This window comes from Schistocerca gregaria, chromosome 6, assembly GCF_023897955.1.
Source record: "Schistocerca gregaria isolate iqSchGreg1 chromosome 6, iqSchGreg1.2, whole genome shotgun sequence".
Taxonomy (NCBI): Eukaryota; Metazoa; Arthropoda; class Insecta; order Orthoptera; family Acrididae; genus Schistocerca; species Schistocerca gregaria.
The window spans coordinates 225,143,710-225,156,690 of NC_064925.1; positions in this window are offsets into that span (position 1 = coordinate 225,143,710).

The following is a 12,981-nucleotide window of genomic DNA, read 5'->3' on the forward strand; positions in this document are numbered from 1 at the left end:
GAACGTGGTAGGGAAACTAGAAAATCTGAAAAGGGAAATGCAAAGGCTCAATCTAGATATAGTAGGGGTCAGTGAAGTGAAGTGGAAGGAAGAAAAGGATTTCTGGTCAGATGAGTATCGGGTAATGTCAATAGCAGCAGAAAATGGTATAACAGGTGAAGGATTCGTTATAAATAGGGAGGTAGGGCAGAGGGTGTGTTCCTGTGAACAGTTCAGTGACCGTTTTGTTCTAATCAGAATCGACAGCAGACCAACACCGACAACGATAGTTCAGGTATACATGCCGACGTCGCAAGCTGAAGCTGAACAGATAGAAAAAGTGTATGGGATACTGAAGTGGCAATGCAGTATGTAAAGGGGGACGAAAATCTAATAGTCATGAGCGACTGGAATGCAGTTGTAGGAGAAAGAGTAGAAGAAAAGGCTACAGGAGAGTATGGGCTTGGGACAAGTAATGAAAGAGGAGAAAGACTAATTGAGTTCTGTGACAAGTTTCAGCTAGTAATAGCGAATACCCTGTTCAAGAATCAAAAGAGGAGGAGGTATACTTGCAAAAGGCAGGGAGATACAGGTAGATTTCAATTACATTACGTCATGGTCAGACAGAGATTCCGAAATCAGATACTGGATTGTAAGGCGTACCCAGGAGCTGAGATAGACTCAGATCACAATATAGTAGTGATGAAGAGTAGGCTGAAGTTCAAGACATTAGTCAGGAACAATCAATACGCAAAGAAGTGGGATACGGAAGTTGTAAGGAATGACGAGATACGTTTTTTCCGGAAAAATCAGGAATACAGAAATAGAAGTCGCTGAGGAATAAAATAAATAGGAAGTGCAGATGAGCTAAGACGAAATGGCTGCAGGAAAAATGTGAAGACATCGAAAAAGATATGATTGTCGGAAGGACAGACTCAGCATACAGGAAAGTCAAAACAACCTTTGGTGACATTAAAAGCAAGGGTGGTAACATTAAGAGCGCAAAGTGAATTCCAGTGTTAAATGCAGAGGAGAGAGCAGATAGGTGGAAAGAATACATTGAAGGCCTCTATGAGGGTGAAGATTTGTCTGATGTGATAGAAGAAGAAACAGGAGTCGATTTAGAAGAGATAGGGGATCCAGTATTAGAATCGGAATTTAAAAGAGCTTTGGAGGACTTACGGTCAAATAAGGCAGAAGGGATAGACAACATTCCAACAGAATTTCTAAAATCATTAGGGGAAGTGGCAACAAAACGACTATTCACGTTGGTGCGTAGAATATATGAGTCTGGCGTCATACCATCTGACTTTCGGAAAAGCATCATCCACACAATTCCGAAGACGGCAAGAGCTGACAAGTGCGAGAATTATCGCACAATCAGCTTAACAGCTCATGCATCGAAGCTGCTTACAAGAATAATATACAGAAGAATGGAAATGAAAATTGAGAATGCGCTAGGTGACGATCAGTTTGGCTTTAGAGAAAGTAAACGCACGAGAGAGGCAATTCTGACGTTACGGATAATAATGGAAGCAAGGCTGAAGAAAAATCAAGACACTTTCATAGGATTTGTCGACCTGGAAAAAGCGTTCGACAATATAAAATGGTGCAAGCTGTTCGAGATTCTGAAAAAAGTAGGGGTAAGCTATAGGGAGAGACGGGTCATATAGAATATGTACAACAACCAAGAGGGAATAATAAGAGTGGACGATCAAGAACGAAGTGCTCGTATTAAGAAGGGTGTAAGACAATGCTGTAGCCTTTCGCCCCCACTCTTCAATCTGTACATCGAGGAAGCAATGATGAAAATAAAAGAAAGGTTCAGGAGTGGAATTAAAATACAAGGTGAAAGGATATCAATGATACGATTCGCTGATGACATTACTATCCTGAGTGAAAGTGAAGAAGAATTAAATGATCTGCTGAACGGAATGAACAGTCTAATGAGTACATAGTATGGTTTGAGAGTAAATCGGAGAATGACGAAGGTAATGAGAAGTAGTAGAAATGAGAACAGCGAGAAACTTAACATCAGGATTGATGGTCACGAAGTCAATGAAGTTAAGGAATTCTGCTACCTAGGCAGTAAAGTAACCAATGACGGACGGAGCAAGGAGGGCATCAAAAGCAGACTCGCTATGGCAAAAAGGGCATTTCTGGCCAAGAGAAGTCTACTAACATCAAATACCGGCCTTAATTTGAGGAAGCAATTTCTGAGGATGTACGTCTGGAGTACAGCATTCTATGGTAGTGAAACATGGACTGCGGGGAAACCGGAACAGAAGAGAATCGAAGGATTTGAGATGTGGTGCTATAGACGAATGTTGAAAATTTGGTGGACTGATAAGGTAAGGAATGAGGAGGTTCTACGATGAATCGGAGAGGAAAGGAGTATGTGGAAAACACTGATAAGGAGAAGGGACAGGATGAGGGACTGACTTCCATGGTACTAGAGGGAGCTGTAGAGGGCAAAAACTGTAGAGGAAGACAGAGATTGGAATACGTCAAGCAAATAATTGAGGACGTAGGTTGCAAGTGCTACTGGCAATTTACTTTATGGATTAGGAAATTAAGACCACTATTACACTGCACTCCACCCGGCAGTTAGCAGCTCCCACTGGTTTTGGTAATTTCAGGCGAGCAGGCAGCCGTTAAGTACCTTGGTAAGAATGCGTACCAACTATAGTTGAACTCCTTCCTACTGACATCAGTTAAACATCAAGGATAACCCCTCTTGTGACTGTCAGAAGAAATAAAATGTAGATGTAAACCACTCGCTGTTTTCCTACATAGTAAAACTTATGGTGTCCCAGTCAATTCCTGTTCATTGTGTCTTCAGTCATGTGGACACTCTAATGTACAAAACCCTTCTCGATACTATACGATATTGGAAGAGGCCCCAATGTGATCTCCTGTACACCGCTGGAATGCCCAAGCCACCCCTACCTTACCACCTTCTTCAATAAGCTGATGACACCGCCTTCCTGGCTCTCTATCCTAGCCTTCAACGATCCCTACACGCCCTGCAAACCCACCTTCACCAGCTTACCTCCTGGTGTAACCAGTGGTTCCTTTGTCTCAGCCCCTCCAAAACCCAGCAATCATAGTTGGCACCATCCGCTCCTTCCGTATCCAAGACTTCTACCTCACCCTTTATGGTCATCCCATGCAGCTCACCCACAGATACCTTGGCCTCACCCTCGACCATCACCTCACCTGGACCCCGCACCTCCTAACCTTCCAGCAGAAAGCCCATTCCTGCCTCATACTCCTGAAACGCCTGTCTGGACAGACATGAGGATTACATCCTTCTACCATCGTCCACAGCTACAATTCCTCATCCATCCTATTCTCTGTTATGTCAGCGTTGCCTGGATCTCCACATCTACCCACTTTTACAAGGCCCGCCAAATCCTCAAACGCCATTCACCCCGTCTTGCGTTTCGTATCTGCCTTCCTTCCCCCACAAGGCTCCTGTATGACCTCACTCCCTTCCTGCACCTACTCCTCTTCCTCCAACACCTCCACATCCTCTTCACTCCCCATAGGCTTGATCCTCCACACCCTCTGGTTTCCTCCTTCCTCTCCAAACCCCAATTGTTGCTGCACCTCTATTGCTGTATCCCTCCCTCTCTCCAACTCCACTCCCTCCATCAGGCCAATATCCAGCACCTGCCCCTCTCAGATGTTGAACTTCGCCATGACATCTACTCTTCCTTCCAAATGTAACCTGGGCTCGTTCACCCCTCCCCAGGGCTCTCTTTTTCCTCTTCCCTCCTTAGCTCAGAGTGGATTTTCCGTCTTCCCTCCCTGAGTCCATGTATCCCCTTCTCAGCTACTTTCCTCACCTGTCCCTTCCCTCCCCAGCCCACCTTAAGCGCGCTCCCCACCTCATCCCCCTTTCTCTCCCCTCCCCCTCGCCTCCTTTTCTCTTATTCCCTTTTCTCTTGCCTCGCCCCCCCCCCCCCCCCTCTGGCAGATCATCGCAGGTGTTTATACATTATCTGTGTGATGCGTTAGTGTTGTGTTTCAGTACCATTATACAGTGTCCTCTAGTGACGTGGTTTTGTGTGCTCGACTTGTATTTCGGCCATGACTATTCCATGCTATGTCGTCCATCACGTGGCTGTTTTCATCGTTCTACGACTTTTCTGCTCCGACTGTAATTTGGCTAGTGCCTTTTAATCTAGTGTGTGTTTTTTGTTTAAGATACTTTTCTTACATTTTTATATCCGATTTACAGTTACCACTTTGTATGCTTTGTTTCCTTCTGTTCCGCCTTTTTTGCTTCTATATTCCGCATTTTTCTACTTTATATTGTTTTACATGTCTTCTTGTCTGTTTATGTCTCTCTGCTGAAGAGCAACGCTTATTCTGCTGCCAGCCAGCTCCTGATGGGGAACAGGAAATTACAATAAAGGAAAATGATACCCTATGTGTATATACGAAATTGGAATGACAGGTGTCGGTAAGTTATCTTCACAACTTAAATATTTAACACCTTTAATACTATACGACATATTTTCAAATCATTGTCAACATGTGATAAGACAACATAAAGTTTTGTTTCCTCATTCACACACACCATTGTGGCTCTGTGACGATGTAGTTGCGGGTTGCATGAAACGTTGCCTGAGCAGAGAAACAACACTTTTCCAAAAAGTCGTTGATTGCATCACTGTTCGCCCTGAGATTTGTCCATAGCCTGAAGCATCTACACCTTGCCGGGATGTAGCCTAACCTCTTCTGCAAGACAATGTGCGCTGTTGAGCGTCCCATTCCCAACTCTCTGGCAACCGTAGGCACCGATTTTGTGGTAATCCTTCCAAACGCCTCCTGTACCTTGGTTACGTTGGCGTCTGAAACAGGTGTGGAATCAGCCGCCTTTTTATAGAGAACACTACTTGTTTCCGTAAATCACGTATCCCAATCTCGAATAGTTCGCCAATATGGTGGCTGCCTTCCATAACGCGTACGAAAGGCTCGTTTTACTCTGGTATCGAACGTCGTCCGCAAAAATGAAGCTACACACTAAATGTTCTCCTCCAACGTCGAATTTTGTCAGGTTTTCAAGTTTAGTTTGACGTCAAAATAGCATCACCTGGAAAGTAGAAAGACCTTACGAATTATCTTGCCACTTGTTGAAAACCATTTGATAATATCTAGAATAGTTTTAAAGTTATTAAAGCTGTAAAGATAATTTGCAGACACCCTGTACTACACGTGGTTGCGTAAACACTCTAATTTCCTGGTGAACGATCCCTAGCTTCGGTGAGTTCATTTTTATATTATTTTGTCTACAGCCGATATATAAGTAAAGCCTATCTGCGCACAGTGACCCATGGGGCTCAATGTGAGGGACGCTTTCATTCGGCAAGAAGATCTTTGCGACAGTTTCTAGGCGACAAATAGCGAAACTACCCGTGAGAGGTAGGGTTTGCGGAACGAAAGGGAAACGCGTGCGAATGGTGGTCGCGAGGCGTTTGGAGGAATGTAGTGGGCTTGGACGGGGTGTGAAGATCGACCTGTAGTCAGTCGGCTGTTTCCCTCTTTGTCTTTGGCTCACGTGGTCCGTGGAGCTGTGAAGTGGTGGCCCCGTGTCGATTGATACCACTGTGTACGCTGCCTGATGGGACCAATTCCATCGACTGAAAACGGTGAGCCTTTCTGCGCTTCGGACAGATCTGAGTGCAGCCAATGTTCGTGAAATGGCAAGTTCGATAGCAAGCTGGTTGTGAATGTTTCTCTCTATTCGAGCTTAATACCTGGAACTGTGTACACCCGTTTAAGATGTCACAAGTGTACTAGCCTCCAGTGTACGCTTGCACGTGACTCTGTGGCACAGCTTGGTCTGCCGATCACTTGAATTAAATGGGCTAATCTGTTACCATTCACATCCGTAAACGCTCCCTTGCCGTGTCGTGCTTGCTTTAATTACAAACATTGAACATTATAAGTCCAGACTGGAATAATATGGTACACTCAGCTTTCATTCTTGTCTGATAACGGAGTAACCTTGTATCAATACTCGTATACCACGCGCCCCTTTACGTTATATAAGCTATATGAGCTATTGCTCCTTAGTCTGTCTTAAGAGTACTACTCTTCCGCTCCTACATGTGGTTGCCTTTCCCTCCATGTTGTAAGTCAAGCAATTCAAGTTGTTTATGGCGGTCCAAATTGTCTGGACTGATCAGTTGATGGAGGAAGAAAACTACAGTAACCTTATTTATAATATCTGTTTGACAAAGGAGTTCATTGGCTCCTTGGCCTTTGACTACGGACTAAGTTATGTACTGAAAAGCTGTGTTAAAGTCTTGTGTTCAATTGTTTCAGTTACAGTGCCTGGCTTAATTTGCTTCTCACTTGGCAGTTAAACTGTATTTAAATGTGTAGCTAGCAGTGACATTTCTTTACATTCTGTGCTAGTGCGTGAAATTCATTTAACCACGTTATAACCTCTGAAAATTAATGCTAGCCAGTCATTGAATGTTGGGTTTTACGATTTTAGACAGTCGTGTGTCTTGATAAATGATTATTTCTGGAATGAAGTGACTAACGACCTTATTTTTGTTGGTACTCCTGAAGTTAATAAATTTCATCAGTCGTTTACTTAAATCTAGTATTTTCTAGCCTTCAGTTTTGGCACGAATTCAGGCAGTTGCTAGTAGTTCAAGAGGTTGATTCCTTTAATGATTGCTAAATGTGTAAAGCGAATATTTTACTTAAAATTCCATTATTCTAAATTTTCTTGCCATTTGTTAAAGCTATTTATGACACAGTGCTTATAAAATTATTTTAAATATATGTGACACTGATCATTCTGCAATTGTTAAATCTACTTTATATTAAAAATTAATTAACTGTGAGTGGTGTTACTGTTGTGTTACTTTCGGTTCCCCTTCCACAGCACAACCCTTGTGCTGGACCTTACCTTCTCCCTGGTAAAACCCATTTCACACAGTAAGATTATATTAAATCAGTTTTGAAATTAATTACATTGAGACTCTACAAAACACAGGGTGAACCGTAACTCCAACGACAAACTTTCAGAGATTTTCAGGGATAGCTTCTCAGTTTTTTGGTATCAGGGGCCGGCAGTCTCAGACGGTTCGTTACAAAGTTATCGAATTTCGTTGGTCTCTTAGCTTTGTATCTGTATTGCACTGAAAATAGCGAAAAACAGTGCATATACGACGGTATGCGCTGTGTGTCTTGTTCTCATTCACTCATTATATCTATGGCTAGGACCTCCCATCGGGTAGACCGTTCGCCCGGTGCAAGTCTTTCGAGTTGAATTCACTCCAGCGACCTGCGTGTCGATGGGGATGAAATGATGATAATGACAACACAAAACCGAGCCCCTAAGCGGAGAAAATCCCCGATCCAGCCGGGAATCGAACCGGGGCCGTCAGGTATGACATACCGTCGCGCTGACCACTCAGCTACCAGAGTCGGACATATCTGCTGTTGACAATAGTAATGCACCCATTACCTCGTTGCTCTCTAGCTTGCCTTCAGTACTGCTCGGTTCTATCTAGGGTTTTGTTTCCCAGCAGCGTTATCTGTGCGTTAACATCGATAAACAACAGTTTGATCGATAGCTTTACTGACGAAGCGTTGGCCGATGTGCAGCTCGTATGAATGCAATGGAAGACCGGGACAATGGTGCTATTATGATCTGTTCTCGCACCAGCGGCGACCAGTGTAGAGCATGTACACATAATGATTCATTAACAGACCGAACAAAAAATTTCTTACATTATTACTCTGTACTGAGCTGTAGGATGCCGTGGGTCACTTATAACAAAATGCTTAAAAGTATGCCTAAACGACTTCTGAAAATTTGTCGGTGGATCTTTGGTTAATCTTGTATATGATTTTGTTCAATCTGTTGGCAATATAGTACAATAAATTCAATAAAATGACATAAAAAGAAATTTAGTCTGCCATTTTCTGTAACATCAACGCAGCAATTACAAAACGAAAGAATTGTCTTGATCACACTCTGTTGATTGATAGTAATACTTAATTACAAATATTTCTCTTGAGACTCATGTTGACTTCCTGTCCGTGTTTTCTTTCAAAGAAATATGTTTCAGAAAAAGGATTCTGCCTTGAGTAAAGATAGATATCTCCTCTTTCCGTCCATACATATTCTGGTAGGTTTTAGTTTCCGGTAGAGTAACAGATAATGTTTTTCATGACAATACACACAGTTCGGAGATTAAAGTCATTATTCTCATAAGAGTCTAAAAAGTAAATACCTCTGACCACATACTCACATTCCTGTAGCAGTCTGTCATCACTACACAGATTCTTTTTTGTTATGTGACGCAAAATAAAATGAACCCAATGACGATAGTATAAATTCACCGAAACATCTGTGCGTGAGAAAGAGGAAAATTTTGTTCGCTCAAGAAACAATTCTTTTTCCTAGACATATTTATGTAAATTACATATTTTGGTAGAGTGCCATCAACACATTCTATTGCAAATGATAAAACGAAAGGGAAATAACAAAATGTTTTATGTTCATAGACAGAGAAGCAATATTTCAGCATAAAATATTAAAAACAATCAAAAGTACTTGCCAAGAAGAAAGAAATAGCCAGGACAAAAAATAACATCAGACTGGGAACTGAATAGTACCATGCACAAGACTCTTTTTTCAATACTTTCAGCATTTCGCGGCCCTGTCAGCAACTGTATAAATATTAAATTCAAAATTAACAGCCTCAGTTGCTGAGTTACCTAGGTTTCAATTGGGATAACCCAACCTTCTTCAGAATTACACTTACTAATGTTTGTCCATAATGGACATTGTCAAACTAAAAATACAAATACACCAAGTGTCGTCATATTTTAAAAACTTAACTGAAGCTTCCTCAGCCCCACTTCCCGACCGCGATGCGGCAGCCACGAGTGTTGTACTGGAACTGACAGTAACATCATGAGGCCCGTCTAAGCGGACGCATTACTTTGCGCCTGCGCATAAACTGTGTGATGTGTACTTTTTGGGGCAAGACGCAACCTAACTCTTAAATTTGAATTTACCAAAAAATGAAATAAAATAAAGGTGCAAGTGAGGAAAAGGGCGTATATATTAACCTGAACGGAACGTATTTCGAACTACTGTCTTAACATTTATTGATTATTCTTTGATCTTGATATGAAAAGGACATCACGTGTTTTCAATGTGTGACCTGTCTAGGACAATATTGCGCTTAAGCACGAAGTTTAATCACCTAATAAGAACATGGGTGTGGGAAGGACATTAGAATGCCAACATCGTCATTATTATGCCTAGGTGCATAATTTTTAAGACGTAAAGGTTAAGCATTTGCTCAGCTATAGTTACACCGCATGAACATCCTATTGACTTAGCACACAAATGGTCATGAATGAACTTATGAACAGTCTACATCTAATCTGTAACAGCCGGAAATACTGGCCATATAAAATAGTCAATATTCAAGATTAGTATACTTGATATGATGGGCCAGAAACAAGCCAAAACAAACTTATGTACATGCCAGTTTGAGCTTCATGAAGTTATGGTTATAAGTTACACAAGACATCGTGTTTTCATCAGCAGAAACCCAGTTACTTTCTAAAGGGCTGAAATCCTGTAGACTCTTGGAAAACGAACTATCAGTTACTCGATTAAAACCTTACATATACAGAACAGTAGAAAGTATTAACCGTAAACTGCATAGTAATAGCGCTTTAATTACAAAAGCCGATAAGGGAAACTCTTTAGTCATAGCGTTTACAACAGAATACATAGAGAAAACAGAGGCATTTTTCGAGCAAAATGGTATAACTCCCATGGCCTCAGATCCTACTCAAGCATTGCAGAAGGAGATAAGAACAGGTTTACAGAATACCAATAAACTGATAGGAACGTTACAAAAGAAATGGTTCCTGAATCCGGAGCAGCCCATACTACGGAGCCAGTTTAAGGTTCATAAAAACTTACACCCGATCCGTCCAATTGTGGACAGTACGAATAGTGCGTACCATAAACTGGCACGATGTTTACATTATAAAGTTAAAGACAATTACGTTTTCCAGAAAAATTATTCGATTAAAAATTCCGCCGAGTTGGTAAATAAATTAAATAATGTAAAATGCCATGCCACATCAAAGCTGGCCTCCTTAGACATCACCAGCCTCTATACCAATATACCTGTAGACCAGTCTTTAAATATCTTACAGCGCAAGTTACGTTTTCATAAGAAGTTACCTGAGAATGAAATTGACGAGCTCATTAATCTCCTGCAGATTGTTCTGAAATATAATTATTTTTCTTTCAATGATACTCTATATTGCCAGCCATTTGGGTTAGCAATGGGTAGCCCGCTAGCAGGGATTCTTTCCGAAATTTTCATGAACACGATGGAATCTCAATTTTTTGCGAGTAATGTAGAAGTAGTCAAGAAGATACAGGTCTATACAAGATACGTAGATGATATTCTCTTAATAGTTGACGGAGCCCAAGAAGACATAGCTCAGATATTTTTATCCTTTAACGATCTCCACGAGAAAATTAATTTTACTCTGGAGGAGGAGTACCCTAATAGGACATTGAACTACCTAGATCTGACGGTATGTATAGCAAATAATCACATAGAATATGACATCTTTAAGAAATGTACGTTTTCGGATAATATTATACCTGCTGATTCGGCGCACCCGCTAGCGCATAAAATGGCATTTTTCCATTCTAGTTTGCATATAGCGATGTCGGTTCCTTTATCTGCAGAGGCCTTGGAACACGAACTGTTAACTCTTGAAGCAATAGCCCGAAATGGTGAGACGGCTGTACAACAAGAAAGTGAACAATAACGGAGGGATGACAGCTTGTACGTTAGGTACCGTGCCAGATGTTACTCCGTCTGCCATAGTACCTATTCCTTTTATGGGCAAAGTTTCGTATAAAATTGGGCGTCTCTTGAAAAATAAGGGACTTAAGGCAGTTTTTTCCACTAATAATAGCCTTCATAAGAATTTGATTCATAGTTTAAAAAATCCTAAAAATAAATTGTAATTGTCCGAGGTATACAAGGTCACGTGCGGCGACTGTCCAAAATTTTATATTGGCCAAACAGGAAGAGCATTATTAACAAGGTACAAGGAGCATATTCCAACTAAAACTGGGGATTGCACACGGGGTTCGAATTTTGCTGAACATTTAGTGCAATTGGCTCATGCACCCAACCACCCACACAATATTCAGCTCTTGCATTGTGAAGGAAAAGGTGGAAGGTTAGACATTTTGGAGGAAATGCAAATATTTAAACATTTACTACATGACAAAAACAACCTTCTTAATGACCAACTACAACTGCGAAACAAAAGCTTCTTTGAAGGTTTACAACCATTATTTCATCCACAGTAATGTTAAAGTGGGATATGCTTTACCTGTGCCAGCATACGTCTGTACTCCCGTAAGTTGAATAGCTAGGTGTATTTGTTTGACTCCGTATAAGTTTGGACCCATCTATGAAGGTGTCTATTAGTTACAAAGAAAAATTCAGTTACCTAATTAATTTTCATTATAATGTAAGGAGCAGCGCAAATGGTTAATTTGGCGTATCGAGCACGTTGAACTTACACACAGATGGTCAACCGATATTCGGTATGCACGTTCTAGATTTAAGAACGGTGTCAACACTTGAGTTAAGTAATGGATAATAACGTAATCGACCAACAGCATGTACGTGTAGTAACCAGAATGACGATCACCAAGTCACTACTCTAATATGGAATATAGGTGCTACCACTTAATGTTTCAATATGACCGGAAATTACTAACATAATTAATGGCAGTCGAATCCATATAAGTACCTGGGGAGGATAACGTCACCCCACCACAATCTACTGGATACGTAAGTTTGGTTAGACTAGCTAGATCAGATGGAATTGATCTTACTCAATGACGTTTAAAGACGTCCTTTGGAGCGATGCTTGCCTAATAACATTACAATTTAACCATTTTCTCGTCATCCTCCCATAGTTTAAACTAGTTCTTTAAGTACATATTGATCTTTGTCGGTCAATTATTTTAAGTGTGTTGACTGGAGCGCTGTTCGCCAAGTCACACTTTAGCTTCGAGCATAATTGACCTTTGTCGGTCAATAGTATAAGTGTGTTGACTGCAGTGATGTTCGCAAAGTCACGCGTTAGCTTTAAATAATTCCCGCTGCCATACCCTAAATTCAATGGCAGTGGTCACCAGGCCTGAGTTATGATGGGAGTAATCCACACGCAGGCTTCTATAGTACGTGTGTGGATTACCTTCATGGAAATAGAGCCCCATTGCCGCCATATTTTCCTCTACTTTAGTCTCTTCTGTAACTTATAACCATAACTTCATGAAGCTCAATCTGGCACGTACATTGGCTTATTTCTGGCCCATCAGGTCAAGTATATTAATCTTGAATATTGACTATTTTATATGGCCAGTATTTCCGGCTGTTACAGATTAGATGTAGACTGTTCATAAGTTCATTCATGACCATTTGTGTGCTAAGTCAATAGGATGTTCATGCGGTGTAACTATAGCTAAGCAAATGCTTAACCTTTACGTCTTAACAATTATGCACCTAGGCATAATAATGACGATGTTGGCATTCTAATGTCCTTCCCCCACCCATGTTCTTATTAGGTGATTAAACTTCGTGCTTAAGCGCAATATTGTCCTAGACAGGTCACACATTGAAAACACGTGATGTCCTTTTCATATCAAGATCAAAGAATAATCAATAAATGTTAAGGCAGTAGTTCCAAATACGTTCCGTTCAGGTTAATATATACGCCCTTTTCCTCACTTGCACCTTTATTTTATTTCATTTTTTGGTAAATTCTAATTTAAGAGCTAGGTTGCGTCTTACCTCAAAAAGTACACATCACACAGTTTATGCGCAGGCGCGAAGTAATGCGTCCGCTTAGACGGGCCTCATGATGTTACTGTCAGTTCCAGTACAACACTCG